Consider the following 15703-nt stretch of genomic DNA (forward strand, 5'->3'; position numbering starts at 1 on the left):
TTGAAGAATCAGCCAGAAGTGAACTTCCCCACAGCGACGCACAGTTGCATGATTAAACTTTCGGGCCAGATTGGAGGCTCAGGGCAGCGGCGTTTTCGAGGTCCGATGTAACACGCGTATGCATTAATTTCCTCGGCGCGTTGCAACGGGAATGCATAAGTAAGGAGCTTATGGTGTTCGCCCACACGCCGCCCACCGGGACCCATGTACAAGTCAAACATTGTGCAGACGTTACGGGTGTTAAGTGGTCCGTCAATTGATACCGGATGCAGACGGTGTGTTGTTGGATTTTCTGGAAGCAGCACTGTGCAAATCCTCGCGCAGCGCTTACACGTTGCAACAACATTGCGTTAGAGCAGCTCCGATACATCCACGCGGATCTAGACCGCCGCGTAAAGTGTCTTGAACCGAGAGACATGACGCCATTCACTGTTTGTCATCACCGTGAAATCCACAATTCAAGCACTTCTTCGGACAAAGCACTGCCGAAGAATGACATTCGTCAGCGATCATCGACGCAGCAGGTTAATCGTTCGTGCCGCTTGGACAGCTCGATGCTCGCCAACTCCGCTGTAATTTCCATGTTGCCCCTTTCTTGTCAAAGGATACGATCGTATCGAAGTGCACCGGGTGGAGGCAGCGTATCATCGCGCGGCGCGGCTTTATCTCCCCGTCGCTGAAGAATCTATTTGGTGGGCAGCCAAAGCAATAACGTAAATCCTAATGGAAATGCAAAGATTAATTAAGAATCCCATTCTACCGTGTCCCCATGTGGGCGTCCCCAGGGAAGATCATCGGTTCGTCATTTTCTACGTCTCCCTCCATTCCTCCCCGTCCCTTTGTCAGCGTTTAGGGTGAGTTCACGCACTCTTCTCGTCGATTCTCAGCTGGTTCGATAATGAAAGCCATTAGGCCTCCTCTGAATCAGGTATCCCGTAACGAGTAGCCGGGTCTGTCCTCCCGAGCCGCCCTCCCTGGAGCTTCCTCGCGCAAAACACGAGTCCACGGATCGGCAGAAATTTCGCATCGCTCAACGGCAAAGTAAACCGCTGTTCCGGCACAAAGAAACGTTTCTTCGCGGCACTCAGCGCCCCAGCGCGCGTTCATCGCGCTGTTAATTAAGCCGCAGGGAACAATGTCTGCGGCACGAGTGGCGTATCCCCGCAAATTACGACGTAACTCGTTGCATCGTAATAACAAACATAAGCAACGAGCGTCAAAGTGCAAGGATCCTCAGGCAGCCCCGAAAATTCTCGGCGGCGGAGGGTGTCGCGGCGTCGAGATATCGCGATTCACCCCGTAATGAACGAGGGGAGCGGACGCGGGCGCGCCTGTGTATGCGTGCACACGAGGAACATCCTGCGACACGCGGCCCGCGTCGAAGGAAGCCGGAGAACAGCCGGCCACCGGCACAATGCGTGTCTCCCGGGACACGCTTATCTGAAATTACAACGTTATACAGCCCCGTCAGGCCCTGGACCAGCCGCTGGAAGCCCGCGCGAGCTCCTAGAACTCTCCGGGGTGCGTGAGTCCATCACCGATCGAAAAGGCTTCGTGCGACGTGGACGCGCATTTATAAACTACCCCATTTCTTCTTCCTCTGCGGAGAAACTGAAACCGGAACGATTACGTCCCATTGGAAATGGACGGGCAAATTCGCTGGCGGCAGATAATATCTGTTAAAAACGGAATAATGCGTGCACATTTATGTAACAATTGATGCAGGAATGGGAAGAGGTGACGAAGGGGTAAAGTGGATCAGAGAATTGTTAAATAAATTGTGTCTGTGATATAAATGTAACGAATTGGTCGTTTTATCATTGATATCAATCAACCCCTGATACTTTATTCACGTTCGGCTGCTCGCCGGCGACTGAATGCCACCGAGTTATATTTACGCGCGCCTAGTGTTCCTGATTTCTCCATATTTTTTGTTTCTCGAGAAATCAGAAATGAGATCATATTTCTTGGGAATTCTCGAGAAATTGAAAAAAATATTGCAAAAATTATATTCTTGGAATAATGTTGATAATATTTATCAGAAACACAAGAAAACTTTAACTAATGATTGTTCCTGTCTAATTTATACAAAACTTGTGTAAATGAAAAAATAGATATTAAGTATAATTGGTAAATTTATTTATTTAATACAAAATTTGTACAAAGCGAAACAGTACTTTTTGGTTTTAAAATTTATTTTTAAATAGCACTGTGCGTCTAATGTAGCGTCAGCGAATCTATTTCTTTTTTGTGGCAAAATCTGTTACTTTTGATCCTTTTGGAAGAAATTCTGGATCATGCAAAAATGTTAAACGGTACACAATAGTCTTATCTCCTCTTTTCTATATTTCTTCTTTAATAGCCACAAGAAACTCATTAGGTACTTAATTCAGTATACAATTTTTCTAAATTTTTAAATAAGAATTTAAGAGCACCTCCAGCAGTTAATAATATCGAATCTTCTGTACTGTGATTTTCTATTGGAATTCATATCCGTTCTAATATTATTAATAAGATGTATTATAAATTGTAGACGTGTTTATACGTCCGCGATTAACTAGTAATACATTAATTTACGAAAATAAATGAGATTTATAATATCTTTCCTAGACTTAAGTTTCTCGAGAAATTATAGTATTTCTCTAGAAATAAGAAATAAGCAATTACAAAATTTCTCGAGAAGGAACACCACGCGCGCCCCGATGTTATGGGGGTAAGGACGCGCCGATCGTGGTCGTGTTTGAAGCTCGTTCAGGCGACCCGCGGGGCGTCGTTAATTCAGAAATTCACCTGACACGTATTTTTATTTAACCTGCGTCATTTGGACCTCCTCTCGGGTGCACTTACGGAACACGCCGGATATCGACCGGCGCGAGCGACGAGAACAGCCCATCAAATTATCGCGCGAAATTCCCCGTGAGAAATAGATACGCGGGCGGCGATCAAATTTTAACGAGCTCTTAGGCGACGCCTCGACAGGCTCCGAGCCGGCCGGATTTTTCGACACACTTCAACACTTCGTCGCCAGAAATAAAATAAAACCGCTTGAAAAATTCCCGGCACAGTGGTCCAGCTCGCGGGAATCGTGCTCGCCTCGCGCGCGCGTTTCACACACCGCGAGACTCATTAAACGATCTCCCTGGCCGCCATGTTCGCCGAGCTCAAACGTCCCAGTGAATAGTGCCGTCGTCGCGCCTGGTTTTTCCCCCTTTTTTTATACATTTTTCCGCACAATTTGTCAGGGAGCGCGCGACACTGGTATCGCGAGCGAGCGGCCCGGGATCGTTCCGGAAGAGGCGTTGAAAAATCAAAAGACCCGCGCTTTTCAAAGTTCCCCGGTCCTCCCGCGATTCCTCTCGCCCCTCGCGCCTTCTCGGACGGTCGCTTACCCCTGCGCGCGCGCCCCCCTGAATGCGTTCTTTAAGACGGTGCCCTCCTCATTACTTCCTCGGCATTCGGATTCAGAGGACTCAGGCGCGTGAGTCTCGCTTTTACTCGCGCCTAAATGCTCGTGAACCGCGCGCGGAGGCTCGTTTCCACTCGCGACAGAAGGGAGAAGTCCCTTAACCGGCTCTCCGGGGTCCTTCAAAGATTTCTTCGCGTTAACGACTCGTCCGCGGAGGAGGAGGAGGACGAGGCGGAGGAGGCCAGGCGGGAGTTGCCGCTCGTTGCGCGTCGCGCAGAAAAACTTGATCTCCTCGTTTGGGGCGGGGGGTGGACGTGTTAATATCGAGCCTTGTTAACGGGATAATTAACCCGTGACCGGTGACGCGGCGCCGAGTGTCACCGAGTAATTAAATCGCAGTAATTTACACGATGTAGCGTGGAATTACCGCTCCGGGGAGCGTCGTCTTTTTACCTTCTCCCGGAGCGAGGCGCGATGTAACGAAAGCGGAAAGTGGCTGGCGGTGGAGGAAGACGAAAACAGCGGTAATAACCGTCGGGTCGATAAGAAGCAGCCGGCGGGGGATCTTCTCTAAGCGGCAACTAGACCGCTCGTCCGGGTTTTAATTGGAAATTTATCAATCGCTGGTCGGAAAATATTCGTGGACGCCGGTTGCCTCCCGCTGCGTTATTAACGCCGTTTAGCCGTCGATTAGACGCGAAACCGAGAGGACAGCGGGGAAAGAAATTCCGAAATAACAGCTTTCCAGCTAGCGGCCGACCTTTTTCTCCCCGCCAGCCAGCCGAATTCCCTTCCTCGGCCTGACGAGAAACCATTATGCAAATGAAGGAGCACCTCCTCCGAGAAAAGGACCCACGCGAAAGATGGAGGGAAAGGAGAAAGCAAGTGGGATCGCGGCGGTTTATTTATATTCAGGCTGATTTCCAATTATCGGGGATACGAAGGAACGAGAGCAGAGCGTCGGCAGCGTACGAACGGGAGGACGGAGGGAGCGTGCGTGATCAGGATTCATCTTTGTGCTCGCATGTCCTGTCGCAGTTTGCTGTCGTGCCTTCTGTTCCTCTTTCGCGCCTCGACCGGTAGCTCCGCCGCGTCTTCTGCAGCTCCTCCTGGTCCCTTCTGCTTCGCCGTCGCCTTCGTCCATCCCGTGCTAACGTCCGCCGGCTCCCCCACGAATATTTCGCCAAAACCGATGCGGCCGGGCGGCGGAGAAAACAGAGGAGATCATTGGACTCTATCCTGGCCGCGCGTCACGCGTGTACCGTAATTATCCTGTCTAGAGGCGTACTGTTAATTGCTTCCTTCCTTCCCTCGACGGCTCGGGACCGGAGCTTTCTTTGCCCTTCCCCGGGAAAAATTGACTGGAACGGCTCGGTTGCGTAGCGTCGTTAAAGCCGGACAATCGGGAGAGCGAAAAGAATAATTCCGCCGAAAGTTCGCTGGGGCAAGGGAATAAGAAGGGAACGTTCCGCGACGTTTCCCCGGGACAAACTGAAACGGAGGCATCTCTTAACTTCGTTTCACCCAATTGTTACGGCGAGTAGCAAGACTTACCCCGTCATCCCCGGGATAAACGAGGCGCGCTCCCCGTAAAAGTAACGCCCTCCCCTGGCTGGCGCATACACACGGAGAAACCTACAACAACCTGCTGGTCGTCGGAGTGAAAAGACCGCGTCGAGAGCCGCGGCGTTATTATCATACCTTCCCTTTTAATAGGAAACTTCGCGGACGGTTGGAAGGCTCGCTGAAGGGTGAAAGGGGTAAGCGATGCTCCCGGGGAAAGGGGCAGGCGCGGCTGGCTGGCTGGCTGGAGAAGGATAAAAAACAGAAGACAGCCGAGCGAGGCCGCGGCGAAGGAAAGAGACGGAGGCCGTGGGTAACGGATGGAGAAAGGGACGGGAAGATGAAGAAAGATAGAGAGAACGAGGACTCTCTCGCGATTAATGAGCGGTGTTTGTTGTTAATTGCTGCCGCCATTAGGTTGGCATCTCCTCGCGAGTTTCCACCACCCCCTAACCGTCCTCCTCCGCTCAGCATCCCTGTCTTTCCTCCTGACTCCACGGCCTCCTTCTTTTTTTTTCTATCTTCCCACCTTCCCGTCGCGCTACCATCGCGGGGTAATACATAGGGCACGGTTATATAATAAATACACGCGCGCGCGCGCGCACAGAGGCAGTTTTTCCCTCCGTACGCGCTCACCAACACCCCCGCGCTTCTGGATCAGTACATAATGCCGTCTAACTATATACATTTTTTCCTTCTGTCTGTTTATATAGAGTGCAGGGGATACATAGGGACGCGCACATCTAAAACCCGCGGAGCTAAACCTACCACCGAGTCACCCTCGAGCGGCTCCTCGAAAGCGGAGCGCGCATGTTAATGATCGCCCGCCACGGCCTTTATCTTTTCCACCTCATTTGCGCGCCACGAGTGGGCCCGCTGGGTTGCGACTCGCCCCCGCGAGGAGGGCGGCCCGGGGAAATGGGGGAGGCGGGTGAGGGTCGGGACGACGACTTCACCCCCGACCACGTCCGCTAAAATATTTGCTCGCACGAAGATCCGCGTGACTGTGCTCGAGAAAGGTGTAGAGTATTGTGGGGCAAGAGTGCGCGCTTAAAGTTTAGACTTCCCTAAAATCCTTGGTATTACACCGATAGCGCGTATCATTTTGTGAGATGTGACTACTATCCGTTATTATTCGATAGGCGAATTTACTTCGTGTAAATTTAACTGTCGCAAGTTATATAAAATAAATATTTCCAAAAAGTGGCAAATGCGAACTTTTACCCGACATGTGGGGCAAAAGTTCGCATGTTACGGGGTAAGAGAACGGAAAGAGAAATTTCCACAAAAGTGTTTTATTTTCCCACATGCAGTAGTTGTGGTAATATAGCAAAACGACTAGTAGTTTAAAATTAATTTTGTGTTAATCAAGGGAACAGTAATCGCACATAACATTAATATTAGTTTGCGCAGGCTTCAGTCTTCTGGAGCATCTGTGTATTCTTCTTCTTTTGTTCCTTTCAAACTTTTTCAGAAGTAGACGTAATTTTTGCGGATTTTTTTTACTTTTCCAATTACTTATTTGCACGTTTGCAATCAGATTTTCTTTCCAATGCTTCATTTACTTCAAACTGATTTTTTAATCAAAAAGTTAATTAAAAAGGATTTTGGAAAAATATTGTGGAATAAAAATCAATAAAAAAAATGAAAAGCTGATATCAGCGTGGCTTAACTATCGTAAACTCTAAATTTATTTCCATGTTGCGATTGATAATTAATTTCAAATTATTTTTTTATAGTCGGTTTAATCAGTTTTCGTTATTAATTTGGCAAGCATTAGAAATAAGATAAGTTTAATGAATTTATACACCCGTCATATTATTTTAGGGCAAAAGTTCGCAAGAACTGCATTGTGCGAACTTTTGCCCCCACAGCTACTTTTCCATTGTTTAATCAATCCTGTTATCTATGAGGAGAATTGAAAACTTCTATTAGCACTTTCGAATAGAAGAATTTCAGCTCTTTCAGACGACATATGAATTCAAATATTTACTGATCAATTTATAGGCATAATATTAATTCCTAAAAATCAGAATATTACATCAGAACTAACGAATTCGGTACTTACCGCATTGTACGATAACAAAACGAAGCACAGCTACACAATTCGACACCGGTGACTCAACCTTGATTGACAATTGATTGTCAATCATTATCGGCCACTGCCAGAACTCAACAATGAAATTCGCATACTGCGAACTTTTACCCTCTGCGAAATTTTACCTACCTTTACTCTACGTGTATCGCGCCAGAGAGGCTCAGATGAGACTCCGCTCCACACCCCCTCGCCGCATTTTTTCAGCCCTCACCCCCGGTTTCCCTGCCCGACCACCAACCACCGGCGTTACAGCGAGCACCGAAGGAACTCGAACGCAGGATCTTCTTACAGGTACGACTCGGTGACGCGTCTGCGTGATCACGAGGGGGTCGCGCGTACGCGGCAACGACCCTCTCGCTCCAGCCCTTTCATCCCTGTCTTCTGCAACCCCTACCTTAGCATCTTTCATCCGCCGCGCGGTTTCCCGCTGCCTGCTGCTTGGACGACGACGCGATTTACGAAGGAATTAAGACGCGAGGCCGACTAACTGTCGCGTTCGGGTCGCTTCCACCATTTTTAGTCCACCCTCTCGTCCGCCACACACTTGCCGCGCATTTAATTATCCCTTCGAGCCGCACGATCCCCGTATTGTCCCTTTAATAAATCGAACCTCTGCATTGTGCCGTTGCTCGGGATTAACGTGAAATAGCAGGAAACAGAGTATCCTAGTGATCCTCGAGGATAATTTCTCGGCGAAGGAAACCAGGAAAGAAAGACGGGGATCCGGCAAGATAAAGGCATTATCAAGAAAGGCGGCGGTAACAGCTCGCAGCAACTTTCTCCGCCGCGGCAAAGTAATGCGATAATTACTCGAGCGGAAGTAATAAAATTAATCTCGGTACCGCCTCGCCGCGTTTCCACCCCCTCTGCGAGGCAACGTCTCCTTTTAACCCACCGTTGAATTTTGGTGGCGCGGCTCTGCCCCCTTATAAATCAAAGCCAGTTTAGCTTTTAATAATTCGACGGAGGGGGTGGCCGACCGGATAATATACGCCCCAACTTCCTCCTTTATCCTCGGCCAAGAAGAGTGCCCCGTTAATACCTGCGACGACAATAATTCGTAACAGTATTCGCGCGAAGAAGAATTCCCTCCAGATTCGAGGCTGCGCGGCTCCCAATCGTTTCTACCAAAGTTGATCTAAATTCAAGCACAAAGCAGTCAGCGAATTAATGAGGCAGCAAACGTTTAAGCGAGGACGCCCAGGCTCACGTTCGAGGGCAACGGAATTCGCGGGATGGTTAGGAAGACACCGTGGGCAAACTCTGTCCTCTCGGCCGAAGAAAAGTTTGAGGGAACACTGGGTAGGTTGCTCCGGTGGGTTCTGGCCATCGGGTAAGTATCAGTAAATAATCGCGGCGGACGTTACATTACTCGGCGGAATTTATGATTCGGGCCCGTCCGGTCACGTTTGCCGGAGGGCTCCTCCTCGAAGACGCTCCGAAAGAGCAAAAAGAAACTCCGCCGAGGAGGAAGAGAGACGGCACAGAAGAGGGGAGGGGGAAGCCTGCGGCGGGGCGGGCAAGGGGGGAAAGGTCGAGGTGATGAAAAAATCGTGGAGCGGGGTGCAAGGAGGACCAGCCCCTTAAACGACTCGCGAGCCAATTTGCCACGGTGTGTCCGCGGGACGATAAATATTAGACAAATTTACAGAGGGGCCCGGTGCACTTGTCCCGCTAAGTGCATCCGTGATACGTGAGTCGTTAAACGACTGTGGGCTTTCCGGTGAGCTTCTCTCCGTGCAAAAAGCGTCAAAGGAAGAGGGACTGATGAGACGAGGGAGGAGCTTCGATGTGGATGCACGTGGACGCTAGAATCAAAGGAATCGGAGACTGACGAGCAAGAAGGTTGCACCGTCGCGAATGTAGGAAACAAGAAGACGGGAGGGGAAACAGCAGAGAAAGAGGAGAGAAGAGGAGGTTGACGGCTGGGGCCTCGTGCACGGGCGCTCTTCTAAATACCCCCGGAGCCAATTTGCCGCGGCACGTCCGCGAGGTGATAAACCCTAGGCGAATTTCAGATGTAAACGCTGGATCGTACGGGCGTCCATCGGCTCGCAACACGAACACCTTTGACGAGTATCAGCCGGGTGAATGGAATTAGAAGCGAGCCAGACCGGGAACGTGGGTTCTCGCAGAACCGGTCGTTCTAGGACTCGAACGGCCCCCAGCACCTAGAAAAATCCACGGAGACCCGGAGGGACAGTGACACGCGATGCAATTTTCGAGGAGGAACGGTGCACCTTGCGACAGTGCGTTCTTACCGGTCTGCCTCTGAAGAAGATTGCCCGAATTTCACCGCAGAATTGAACTTCCGTTCCCGAGCCACTGCGACGTCTTCCGTTAAAAATTCAGACGTCGACGGAAGGGGGCTCTGTAAGTGCCGACTGACGACCACCGGGGGGAATTAATTTAATACCTGGGCGAAATCAATCAGCGGGAGCTGATGTTGCCCGCGAGAGTGGGTGCTGGCCGAGCTGCAGCCGGCTGACCGAGCTGTCCAGGCTGAAAGGGGGAAAAGAACGGGAAGAAGGCAGTGTTTGCTTTGCGACGCGGCGGGGCCCGTAATCAGTGTAAATCAGGGGACACGTAAATCACACCCTCTGCGGTAAAAATCTCTCTAACGGGTGGTGTAACGCACGGGAGGAAATAAGCGCTCGTACGCGAGCACCGATTCGGAGGTTGTAATTGGTAACACTGTTAGTGCAGCGAAGTCGCGAACTCTTGTAAATACCAAGTGGCTGACCCCGGTGTTTCGATTTTCCAAAGGTGCTATTTTTATGAAACTTTGCTCGCCACCTTGGTTCTGTTCATTTAGAAATTATCGGTATGCCAAATTTTAGAGAAATTTAATAATATTTAGGGGTTGCACAGTTTTGTCGCTAGGGTAGACCTCGGGTGGTAGTAACGCTTTGGCTTTGGAATGCGATCGCGCAGGAACTATTACATTTACAGCAAAAATCTGAAATCATTGAGTCACAATAGTTTCACTGTGTGTCAAGTAATATCTAAGTTATTAATAAAAAATGAGGAGCGGAGTGTTATAGCCCTAACTTTACAGTGTAAAGTGTTGCAACCGTCTCTGACACCGGGTCGGTTGTAACACTGCATGGATTCTGTGCAAAGAAGACAATATTATTCGCCTTCTTTGACACGATTCGATTCTGTTGCGGTAAAAGCGACCCCAATGTTACAATCGCTCCCGACCATGCTTTTGAACTTCAATTATAAATTGTGAATAACGAGACACTTAAAAGTAACGATCAGTATTAGTTTAAAAAAGGTCGAATTACAGATTTAAAAAAGCACATACTTGCAAAGGGGTGTTTACATTACAATCATAGGTCAGTGAGAAAAAGTTACTTTAGGGTATCGAAAAGTTATTTTGTTCACTATCTGCTAGGACATAGACGTGTGTGTTCCAAATGTCATTGTTTATCATATATCTAAAATTGGTGTTAATATCCATTATATGTTTTGAGATATTAACGCGTTACATTCGCCTCCCCTGTTACTACCGCTCCCGGTCTACCCTACTTATTTTCGCTATTTCAGATCTTAAAAATGAGGGTAAAATAACAAGGTACAGAATCTGTATAGGTGTGAACAACAGTAATAATAATAAAATTTATCTAAGTCTTCTATGAAATTTAGTTTCTTCTTTAAGGACTTGAGAATAAAAATAATTATTATTAAAAATCGTGTTCCCTTAACCTGCTACATATTATTTAGTGTGCAAAGTGTGCAACCTCTACATATTACTCAATCTTCCAAAAATTTGTCAGACATTCTTTTTACATCAACAGGAACCAGGGCCTGAGCAAAGTGAAAAGAACACAATATTTGAATTTACCCCTATAAAATGAAGCACCCTACCCAGTGGCTAACCAGAACCTTGGCGCTGTACGATTCAAGTGGAGCATACCCGAATTGCTACTGTGACTTCTTGGTTACCACAAACTGAAATCGTTCAACGGCCTTTCGGGAAGGGTGGCAATTAAGAGAGATACAATAAACAACGCGTACTGTACTTTCGGCTACACGGGCATGTGAATCAAGTCGGCGGGCTGCGTGTGGTCGCCGGTACCGCCCCCGATGGCTCGCCAACCCCCATGCAAGAGGAAGAAAAGCGAGACGAGAAGCGCGTACCACCTGTTAATTATAAACGATGAAATTATTAATATACAGATAATTATACCGTCCGCCGCGGCTGCTAAATACATTGGACGTCGGCGGTTATTCAAAACTGCTACAATTCCGTGGCGTTTCGAGGGAAGATTTTTAACTCGTTGAATCCGAAGTTGCCCGACTCTGCCAGCCCGGTTGGAATACTGGATGCACTCGTACGGGCACTCGTGCCTTCCCTCGCATTCGGAGCGTACGTGTGCACAAAGCACGTGTACCTTCGTGACTGATTCACTGCACGCTCGAGCACGCTCGAGGATCGGTCGGTAGAGAGATCCGTGGATTGGAAATCCGTAAATCATCGGCAGGAAGAGGCGTTTACGCGCAATCGAATTAATTGAAAAGGCACCGTCGTCCCTCGCCGCACTCTTTCTTCCTTTCTGCCTCCCCTTTTCGGCCCTTTTACCTCCTTCTGCCTTTGCCGCGCGCGCGCGCGCTCCACTCCGGCCCTTCCCACCGCTCCTTCTCCACTTCTGCCCTTCTGCTTCTCCCTTCTCCCTGTTTATCTTCCCTCCGCTCTTTTGCAGCGCGGTACACTCGGGCTGCAAAAACACCGGCGTTCTCCGAAGTCACGCGCAAAATCCAAGTCCCGTGGAAGTTTCATCTCCGGCGAGACGACCGTTGCCATTTCAGCTGTCCTAGTATCTGGAACGGAGCGGCGGCTGGCGAGATGCGCCGTAATTGCTCGCACAGGATCCTCCTCGGCTGATCCCGCCCGATGAAATTCGAATCGGCGAACGATCGTCTCTCCCGTTACTGATCCCTCTTCGCCGGGGCCTCCGTCCTTCTCCGTTGCACGCGAAACCTCCGGTATCGGGATATCTATCTTCTTCAGGTTCCAGCCCGGTCAGATACACAATATCCCGATACCTTATCGCCCACATGATTTCTGGTTCGTCTACGTCGAAGAAACACACGTACGCCGCGCCGTCCTCTCTCGTATCCTGATGTACTTGGCTCGCCTCGTCTCTTTCCTTACTCCTCCAGCCAGCAGGCTTCTCTCTGTCCATCGCTCCGCCCGGCTCTCGCTTACCATCTCAATAACGCGAATGACTGAATGGCCCCGGAGCCCCGAAATCCCGGCGAGATAACCTTTATTGTAATTACAATAAGGCATTATGCGCGCTCGAGATCCACGGGGGTCGGAGGTCACACTCCGGCCGAGGTCTTCACTCGTACCTCGCTCCGAACCCCGTCCCGCTCGCCTCTACCGCCCGCCACCGCATCTGCAACGTGTCCTCCTTTCTTTCCGTCGTTTTAGATCGATATACCCGACCAAGATCGCCCGCGGTGGACCTTTCTGTGCAGCGGCCGGAGCGCGATAATGTCAGCCACGGGCACGGTTAATCAGCGTCTATTAGTTTAATTAATTGAGACGTTACTGTCAGCGGCGGAACGGCTGCCGTTGATGAGGATACTGGTCCGTATTATGGACCAGCTCCTCCGGCAGCGCGGCTCCGTCATTACCGAAGCTCGGAGGAATTGGGCATGTCGCAGAAGAGGGCGCCCGGCCGGCCGGATGCGAAACCGACGCCGGGTCCTCCGCGATCGGACGTACGAATTACCAATTTTCGTCGACGCGCCCGACGACTCTGTGATCAAAGAAAACGGGAAGAAGTGCCAGGTAGAAATTTACATACATCCCAAGATTTTGCGCCACGCATGGCGTGACAGTGAAAGAAACCGCGCGCCACCGATATCATTACGTACAATCATCATTATGTCCAGAGAGAGGAGCAATCTTCTGCTCCATATACTGTCAGCCGCGAACGGTGAAAGGAAAGGGGTAGACAGAAAAAGAAACTCCTCGAGCGCCCGAAATTCCCGATGCTCCTATCGCCCCTTCACTCTTTCTAGTAGAGCGGGGTGCAAGTTGAAAAGGGAGGCGACACTTGGAAGCTACCGTTTAAATAGCCACGCTTAACGCCGGTAGGAACGTACAGTGTGCCACTTGCTTGGAGGCTCGCGTCGCCCGATTCTGTCTATCGATCATGGAGAACTTGGGTTGCACCGAAACGGCGAGCGCGTCGAATGCACCGAAATCGTGGCGCATCGCGGCGATATTATCGGGAAGGAGTGGCTGCGCGTATGCGAGTATCGCGTTTCACGGCACGGCCATCTTTATATACGCAGACGGGCCACGCGTGGAAGGTCTGCGGTAGGCGACATGTTCGCCGGACATGACTTATTGCCTACAAGCGCCACTGTAAATCTCGACGTTACAACGTCTGCTTCTGCCACCGAGGCGCAAGGGCGGCAACCGCACACCGGGGCACACGAGAGATCTTTTCAGAGACCGTGTGGGGTTGCGTGCTCCTTTCCTCTGTATTAAACGCGAAATTAAGCTCCTTTCCATCAGAATAAAACAATTGTTTAAATAACGGAACAAATAGAAGCTACTCACTGTTTATTGCAGATAGAGTGTAAGATTTTTCGTTTCTTTTAACTCTTACCTATTCCCTATTCGAAATTTTTATTTAAACACAAATTCTGCCCACCCCGGTTTTTCTGAATTAATTTTTCTAAAGGAAGCGGTCGTAAATCTCCCATTTGTAATCCGTTCGATACCGTGAAATTAATTTCTTTAACGGTGCTTGTATCTTTGCAGAGCATCGATCAATGGAGCGCTTCATCTCGCTCCTCTTCCGGCGGATAAGAAATTACCGTTTAAAAACCGGGCGAAGTTTTCTGCGGAAACAAACGTCTCTGCCACCGCCAACTAGTGCCCACAGATTTGACAAAAGTTCGCTTGAAATTACGTGGAAAATTACAGGTCCAACTTCCGGCGCTAGCGGAAACCGTCGAAGACGCAGCCCCATTCCCAAGAACTGAACTGCAATCAACGATGATGGACAAGTGAAATCGGCAGTCTACATAAGAGCCAATGCTCTGCCTTCCTTGATTTTTTCAAACTGCCTTCATTTTTCTTGTAAATATCAATTTCAGAGGGACTCCGAAACTTGAGTGTACAACGCAGGAGCTTAATATCAAACGCTATTCGACGCTCCAGTTTTTCTGTTCGGAGATGCAGCTCGGACATAAGAAGCACTCAGTGCGTCGAGTGCCCCGGGACGTAATGATAAGGTTACCCTAATCGTCGGCTGATTTCAGGTCTCTCCACGGGGATCCTAATTGAATTAGAAGATCCCGAGGATTTTCGAGGCGGATCTGGGAGCAGGTTAACCCGCCATTTACCAGCAACCCTTCATTTCGAATAGCGAGAGCGCCAGGGACGTTTCGGGAGCACCCTCGACGAGTCTGTTTGCTTGGCAAACGATGAAATAACGAACTGTCTGTTCTGCGGACTCCGGTTGTCCACGAAATTGAAAATGCAATTGGATAAATAAATTGCAGTTGACGAAAGTGATCTTCGTAGCTGCTTTTAGATACCCTATGCCACGACAGTCTCTTGAATCAATTGCCCGCACTTGATAGCTTGCGAAAAGGTCTCCGAGATGAGTGTCTTAAGGAAGAAAACGCCTTCATTTATCGTGGCATTATCAATCTGTACATGTATTCCCGCTTTCTTTTCGTAATGAAGATTTATTACGCTATCTTCACCCACGCCTTTATTTCGCCGGGCGGTTAATCTTGCTGGTATCGTTAAGCGTGGCAAAAACTGCGGCAAGGTGGAATCGTTGCTTCCCGCGGATAAAAAGCCCCATTAAAACCAGACTGTTCGACAGAGTTTCATTCTGCGGTGTGGAAAAAGAGGTAAAACGTCCCCGAAATTTACACCGTCTAACGACGATAGCCGTCATGGCAGGTATTAGTGGAAGAGCGCAGGCATGAGAAAGGGTAGGGACAAAATCTTGAATCGTGAATTCTTCGCGTACGTCGAGCGTGCGTTTCCTGGAACCGTTAATTTCACCTCGTCCTCGCATGCAACGAAAAAAGCTCGGATCAAGGAAAAAGGACGGTCCGAGGAAGGAGAAGAAGGGAAGAAGAAAACGGGGCTCGATGGCCGCGGCATGTCGCGTGATGGAAGAGGCCGTGATCACGGGCACACGCACACGCGTATTTGCATCTGGTACACGGCTCCGCGTGTACGCGGGGACCGAGGGGTTTTGGAAGGACGAAAATCCGTGGTGAAAAATGTAGGAGGCGAAAGCGCGATAGGCGATCCTCAGCTGGCCGGAGACTCGCAAGCGTTGCTTTGGCGATGCGTGTCCCACGTGAACCGTCGCTCGTGACGATTTTCGTGAATCGAGCGAGCAGTGTACGCAGGTAGGGTAACAGCATCTGAGGATGTAGCAATTACGTCTGGACTCTTTGCCACAGATGGACGGGGACCGCAGCCGCGGAACGCCCCTTGCGTTACACATATGTTACAAGTTCCCTTCTGTCCCTCTTTCCTTTCCCGTATCCTGGCCCCTCTTCGCTCTTCTTGCCGCTCGTTCCTTCCTGACCGAATTCATATTCGTATGGTCAGCACGAAAGACGCTCCTGTGGGA

This window comes from Andrena cerasifolii, chromosome 11 (genome assembly GCF_050908995.1).
Source record: "Andrena cerasifolii isolate SP2316 chromosome 11, iyAndCera1_principal, whole genome shotgun sequence".
In the NCBI taxonomy this organism is placed as follows: Eukaryota; Metazoa; Arthropoda; class Insecta; order Hymenoptera; family Andrenidae; genus Andrena; species Andrena cerasifolii.